Genomic DNA, 7,247 nt, shown 5'->3' on the forward strand with positions numbered 1-7,247 from the left:
AGAGAGAGAGAGAGAGAGAGAGAGAGAGAGAGAGAGAGAGAGAGAGAGTCTGGATCTTGTTGTGTATCCCAGGTTGACCTTAATTAAATTCACAGAGATCTACCTGCCTCTGCCTCCCAAGAGCTTGCTAAAAAGGCATAGTTGGTTAAATTAGGCTTCTTCATCAAGGTAGATTATATTAGAATATAATTGGTGAGAACAGTTCAGTTTGTGATTCTTTGATATCTCTAATTTCCACCCTGAATTTAGCACTTTTTCAGTTTACTGAAAGTTGGGAAAATGAAATAGTATAAGAGAACACTAATTTCGTTCAGGAGGCTCAGACAGGTTTGTGTGAAATTTCAGGGCAGCTTAGCTGCAGAGTGAGACTCTGTTCGCCCTCTTGCAGAGTTTTATGATGTTTCTTAGAATCATTTCCATCTCTTTCTTTATTGTCTATGTGTGTGGTGGAGGGTACATGTGCCACAGCATGCATACAAAGGTCAGAAGACAACCTTGAAGAGCTGGACCTCTCCTTTCACTATGTAAGTAGTGGGAATCTCAAATCATGGTGGCAGGCACTTGACCCTCTGAGCCCTCTGTGCTGTTTCTATGGTGTGGCAAATCTGTCAGCAGATTTTTGGATCCAGTTTTGAAGCTAACGTTTTTTTTAAGATTGATTTTTATTTTTACTTATGTGTATGTTTATGTATGGTTATGTGTACTTATGTCCACAGATGCCAGAAAAAAACAGCAAAGTTGCTGGAGTTAGAGATATGGACTGTTTGGGGCACCCCAAAGGGGTTATTGGAACTCCTCTGTAAAAGTGGCAAGTGTTCCTAACTGCTCAGCCTCTGAATCCATGTTTTGCTGTTGTTGCAATAACTATAAATCTCAGAAGCAGTTAACAGCAGAGACACCAGGATTTTGTCCTTGCTATTTGGAGACAGAACTTCATGTACCCCAGAACTGAAGTGACCTTAAAGTTCTGATCCTTTTGACTTTAGCACTTCAGGGTGCTAGGACTGCAGACATGAACTCTTATACCTGACTGAAACATTCTCTCTTAAAAAACAAAAAACCTTCTGGGCAGTGGTGGCACACGCCTTTAATCCCAGCACTCGGAAGGCAGAGGCAGGTGGATTTCTGAGTTCGAGGCTAGCCTGGTCTACATAGTGAGTTCCAGGACAGCCAGGGCTATACAGAAAAACCCTGTCTCGAAAGAGCCAAAAAAAAAAAAAAAAAAAAAAAAAAGCCAATGGCGTATGCCTATAATTACATCGGAGATGAGGCAAGAGGATCATAGGTTCAATATTGGCTACAAAGTAAAGTCAAGGACAATTTGGGCTAAAAGGCCAGCCCTTATGTGTGAATAAATAAACATTTTAAATTATATATACATTTACATTGTAAAATTATTGTAAAAGAGTTTTTTTAAACAAACAAACAAACAAACAAACAGAGGGCCTGGTAGAGATGGCTCAGAGGGCAAAGGTGCCTGCTGCCAAACCTGGTGACCTGAGTTCAATCCTTAGGACCCAAATCATGAGAGAGGCCATTTCTTCACATTGTTCTCTGATAATTAAGTACCATGCAGAGCCAACTATGATACTGTATGCCTGTAGTCCTACACTTAGGAGGCTGAGGCAGTTGAACCAGAAGTTCAGATTTTCCTTTGCTCCATAGGCAGCTTGAGGCCAACCTGGGTGCACTACAGGAGACTTTGTCTCAACACATAAAAGCAGAGACAGAAAGGAGCCTTTACCTGACAAAAATTGTCACTGGTATGAAAGACAATGAAAAATTAAGATTCAAGAGTCTAGACAGACAAGGGCACTAACTGTGACACGTGACCCAGAACCAGAGCCTGTGCTGGATGGGAAACACAGACAGAATTAGGCCAATTAGAAACATTAGAGTATGAAGTTAGATTAGATAAAAGTGCTGTATCAGTATTTAATTTCCTGAAGTAGATAAGTTACTGAGGATTTTTCTTTTGTATTTAGAAAATGCACACTAAAATCTTACAGGGGAAGGAGGCATGAAGGCATGATGTTATTGACCTTCCCAAATGTTTAAGACCAGTTGTGTGTGTGTGTGTGTGTGTGTATGTGTGTGCACACTCCAGTGTGCGGGCGCATGCACTCACACAGGTGCAGAGGTGTAGCTCTAAAAGTATAGGGTATAAGAATCTTTGTAAAATCATTAGATGTTCTCCCCCTTTTCCTTATTTGCTCCTCTGAACTGCATAAAACAAGGCATGGCATGTAGCATCTGCCTGTAGTCCAGCATGCAGGAGACAGAGAAGAATCAGGACTTTAAGGTCATCCTTGGTTATATATGAAGTTTGAGGCTAGTCTAGCATACACAAGATCTTGCATACAAACAAACAAACAAACAAACAAACAAATAAGAGAAAACTTTAAAGTTGTGAAGGAAGAAACCAAGGAAGACACCAGAAGATGGAGAGACCTCCCGTGCACATGCATTGGTAGTATTAATATTGTGAAAATAGTTATTATATCAAAAATAATCTATAGGTTCAGTGGGACTTTCCCATCAAAATTCTGAAACAATTCTTCCTAGAAATTGAAAAGAAAAAACTTAAAATTCATATGGATGCATGAAAGGCTCTAGATCTCAAAAACAACCCTGGATAATAAAAACCCTTGCTGGAAGGTATCAACAAACCCCCTTTCAAGTTATCCTGCTGAGTCATCGCAGGAAGAGCAGCATGGTATTGGCACAAAGGCTGAAACATTGAATAAGACTGGGGACCCAGATATAAACCATACAACGCAAAGATGCCAAAAATACCCACCGAGGAAAAAACGAAACAGCATTGTCAACAAACAGTGCTGAGGAAACTGACGTCTAGGGGTGAAAGAGTGAAAGTGAATCCTCTCTGTCAGAATTAAAAAGAATTCCAAGTGGGTCAAAAGCCTCACTAGTAGACCAGAACCACACAGAGGGAGGCTTGGAGAGCTCACTCCAGGATACAGGCACAGAACAGGATGCTCAGAATAAGAGCTTGGTCATGTGGAAATAAGAGCCAAATCACAAAGTACAACCTATGAAATTAAAAGGCGTTTGCACTGCAAAGAAAACTTTAAAAAAATTAGAAACATTTACCTGTCATTTTATTGTAGGATATTTTAAAACAGGAATACAGGAATTGGGGCATATGAAATCTTTGGATTTCTGTGGTTTTACATTTCTCATTTCCAACACCTGAATTCTCTGAAACCATTTTCATTTAAACCACTAGATCAGTGGTATAGTGGTATCATGTAAGATTCCCAAAGAAACCTTAACTGAGTGAAGAGGCAGCCTACAGGGTGGGAACAAGTCTTTGTCAGTTATGTATCTGACAGAGGATTAGAGTCTAGGATATATAAAGAACTTTTTAAAAAAATAAAGAAAACAAACAGCCCAGCTTGGGAAAACAGCAACAACAACAAAAATGGACTATGAGACTAAACAAAGTGTTCTTGAAGAAATGTGAAACACTGAGAAATAGTTTAAAGAGTATTCTATATCCTTAGGCACCAGAACAATGCAAGTTAAAACTACACAGAACTCTCGCCTTACCCCACAAAATCGCTAATGGTTAAGGCAAGAAAGGACAGCAAATGATGCTGAGGGTGGAGGAACCTTATTCTGTGCTGATAGTAGTGAAAGCTTGTGTGGCCACTCCAGAAAGCAGTGTGAAGCAGAGTGATATGACTCAGCCTTATGTCTACTGGGTATTTATGGAGGCATGCATCCTACTGTACGGTACCTCTCATCAATTCTCATCATTGCTGAATTCACAATAGCTAGGAAACGGAATCAGCCTAGATGTCCATCAGCTGATGAATGGTTATTCATCTGTAAAAAAGTAAATCATAAAGTTTGTAGATAACATTTACAGAACTGTGAGGAAACAGACCTAAAAGACAAATGTTCCATGTTCTCTCTCATATGTACATGCTAGCTTTGAATCTTCAGACGTATGTGTTTGATTTGGAGTACCCATGGAGGACAAGATGCTAGGAAGGGACACTGGACTGGGGAATAAAGCTCTTAGGGAAGGTAGGACAGAGGCGCATAAACGATATGAAAGGGGGGCTGTGCAGAGGGGTCTTTAAGTGGGAAGGGAATAGGAGGGCAGAGCAGGAGAGAGGTTGGAGGAAAGTCACTAAGGCCTTGTGAAAACCTCTTCTATTATAAGCTTACTAAAAAATATAACTTAAAATGTGTTTGAAAGGTAATGCCCTACAGAGGGGATATGCTTCCTTCAGAAGCCGTAGCTGTGTGAACAAAATCTCGACAGCAGGTAATTTGGAGTTATTAGGGAAGTTTCCAGAGTGCTCCCATAAATAAAATATTTCTATTGCTGTTGGTTGCCCACCAGAATTTGATGGTAAGACCTCCTTGCTGAACACACCATTTATTTTGGTCACAGGAAATAGGTAAGTCAAGCTGGCACTGACTGTAAGCCTTCCTGATGGCCATTTTCACAGTGCCAGAGAGTGTGCCCTAGGTTGCTGGCAAAGGGACAGGCATGAGCGCTACTCAGCTAGGTACCCTGTGAGATACAATAACTACCAGCCTGGAAAGATGTGCTTAATGTGTAATGGTGGGTAAGCAACCGCATTCCCATTAGATTTGAGGCCTGCTCCACAGGAAGAAACTCCTGCCCGGTTCTGTGAACCTTGCCAAGTGTTGAAGGCTGGGATGATCATAGGCCTTAAGAGAATCTACTACTATTATTTTGCTAAATGGACATAGTACCAAACTTTCTTTTCTATGTATACATTTGTCTCATATCCATAGGCAGTGTAGCTTTAAGACTCAATTGCTTCTGTTTTGCAGAGACAGTAATTAATTCAAGGACGTACATGGTTAAAGTCAGAAAACAAAAATCTGTGGAGGGCCAGGATGTAAGTGGCATTTCTACATAACTCTCTACACAAATCGCTCAGGGAACATCATGGAAGAAAAAGCAGAGAGTGAGAGTCAGAGAAGTTGGAATGGATCGCTGTGAAAGAGTGTCTTCTGGGCGTGGCAGGGCTGATGTGGCAGGGCCAGCGTGCCCACGAACCCCTGAGCCTGCACAAGGCCTCACCAGAGTGCTTTCAACACTTCAGTATGGAAGCGTGTGAGTCTGCATGCATCCTGACAGAGCTTTGATAGTTTTTGGTGGCTGAGGGAAAGGATATCACTTTGTTCACTGGCATAACCATGGCTAAGTGCCTGTGCTCTCACTCACAATTTAAACAGCAGGCCTATTGAACTTAGTGGTCATCTACACACCAAACATGAGAGTAGGAAGGGGAAGTGGGAAGAGGAGTGGATATTAGAAAGGGTCACAGGGTGAAACTCATTGTGTACATGTATAAATCTGTCAATAAAATAATTTAACTTAAAAAGGAAAGAAAGAAAACAATTGATAGAAAAATCTAGAAAGGAAGGATCAGGAGGAAGCCATTGAGGAACTTTGGCTCAGAGGAGCAGCTTAGGATTCCAAAAGCTCTGTATTATTTTAATTGATCACTATTTGACTCAGAAGTTCTGGAAATCAGGTTTCAAGATGGCAGAGAACTTACCTGCTTAGGGACTGGTTTGGAACCCAGTAGGTATGTATTAAAACTGAATGAGGACCACACATGATGATGGGAACCTATGATATTAGCTGTAGGAAAGCTAAAGCAGGAGGATCATCATGAGTTCAAGACCAGCCTGGACTACATAGTAGTCTCAAGCCTGGTCTAGCCTATGGAGTGACCACTTCTAAAAAAGTAACTGATTTGTCAACAAATGAAGACAGAGAGTGAAAACTTTGTCTCAGTAGCACTGTGTCCCCATTTCCCCATCTCTGATTCACACAGAAATGACTTCACTGTCAGACAGTTGACAAGGAGTTCATGGAGTGCTTGCTGTTCCCTGGGGGAAGAGGGCAGGCAGAGAAGAAGTCCCAGCCTTGATGTCAGAATTGTTGGGTTCTGAACTGGAAACATCTAGACATCCCTGATGCACCACATTCTGCAGACAGACCAGAGGCTGGAGTGCAGAAAGAAGACAGGTCTTCTCCCAGGGGAAGCAAAAGGGACTACAGGGACCTGGGGAATCCAGACCGCTATGCGTTGAATGTGAAGCATTGGTCAGAGATTGCATAATCAGCAGGTGATCTCTATGCCGCAAGGAAGTTGAGCTGTTCCAGGTATACTGCCTTCCAGAGATGACATCCCCTAGCCTGGGCACTAGGTTGGGCATAGGGTCATCACACAATGTGTGTGCACACAAATGCATATGCACTTAGTTATACCATGTACAAGTCTATACATGTATGTACATACACACCCTTGTTCACACATATGCAAATGTACACATACATACATACATACATACATACATACATACATACATACATACAGAAACTTCAGTGACTAGACACAAACACAATTAGAAACCACCCTACTTACAGCTCACAAAAGTAAGGACAGCTATTGCCTGACCTGGCTGAGTGGACAGATTCAGTGTGAGTCTTCCTGCTTCAAATAATCTCAGAAAATCCCCACAGAAATGCCCGTCAGCTTGGATGGTAAGTGATTCCACATGGAGTCAAGCTGACAACCAAAAGTAGCCACCATAGATGTGGGTGGGTGGGGAGCACTTCTGTCACACAGGTCACACATGTGGCAGTCATAGTGGAACTGGTCATCTCTGTATACCTTTAATTGGGATCCAGGAATTGAACTCAGGCTGCCAGGTTTGGGTGGCAAATGCGTTTACCCACTGAGCTATCTCACAGGCACTCAAACTCTTATTTTAATCTAGAAAAGAGATCTAGAACTGAGATTTAGTTCTGTTGTAATTGTCTTCTTTAGATTCTACGGTTTTACTGATTTGAAGAGCTTAAAACTACTGCTTTGCTTTGAAAACAGATTTTCCCCTGTGTGAAAGAAAGATTTCTGTTCATCAACCAACCCTTCAGTCACTCAGCTCTGACTTGTGCCTCGGCACCACGTGGCACCATGGTGTCCTTGGCCAAGCTAGGGGACCAATCGGAGGGATCCTTTCTACACTGAGATTTATGTTACAACACCAAGAGTTTACTTAGCTCTAGTCATGTCCAAGCTTAAAATAAACCCTTACAGTGGCGGGTTGGCCTATAGGGGTGTGCATATATTTGAGATGTTATTTTTGGAAACTGCTAGAGAATTAAATGAAAACTTGTGATTTCCTGTGAACTTGGCTTGGAAGTAAAATAAAGACTTTATGAA

The sequence above is a fragment of the Mus pahari genome, chromosome 8, assembly GCF_900095145.1.
Source record: "Mus pahari chromosome 8, PAHARI_EIJ_v1.1, whole genome shotgun sequence".
In the NCBI taxonomy this organism is placed as follows: domain Eukaryota; kingdom Metazoa; phylum Chordata; class Mammalia; order Rodentia; family Muridae; genus Mus; species Mus pahari.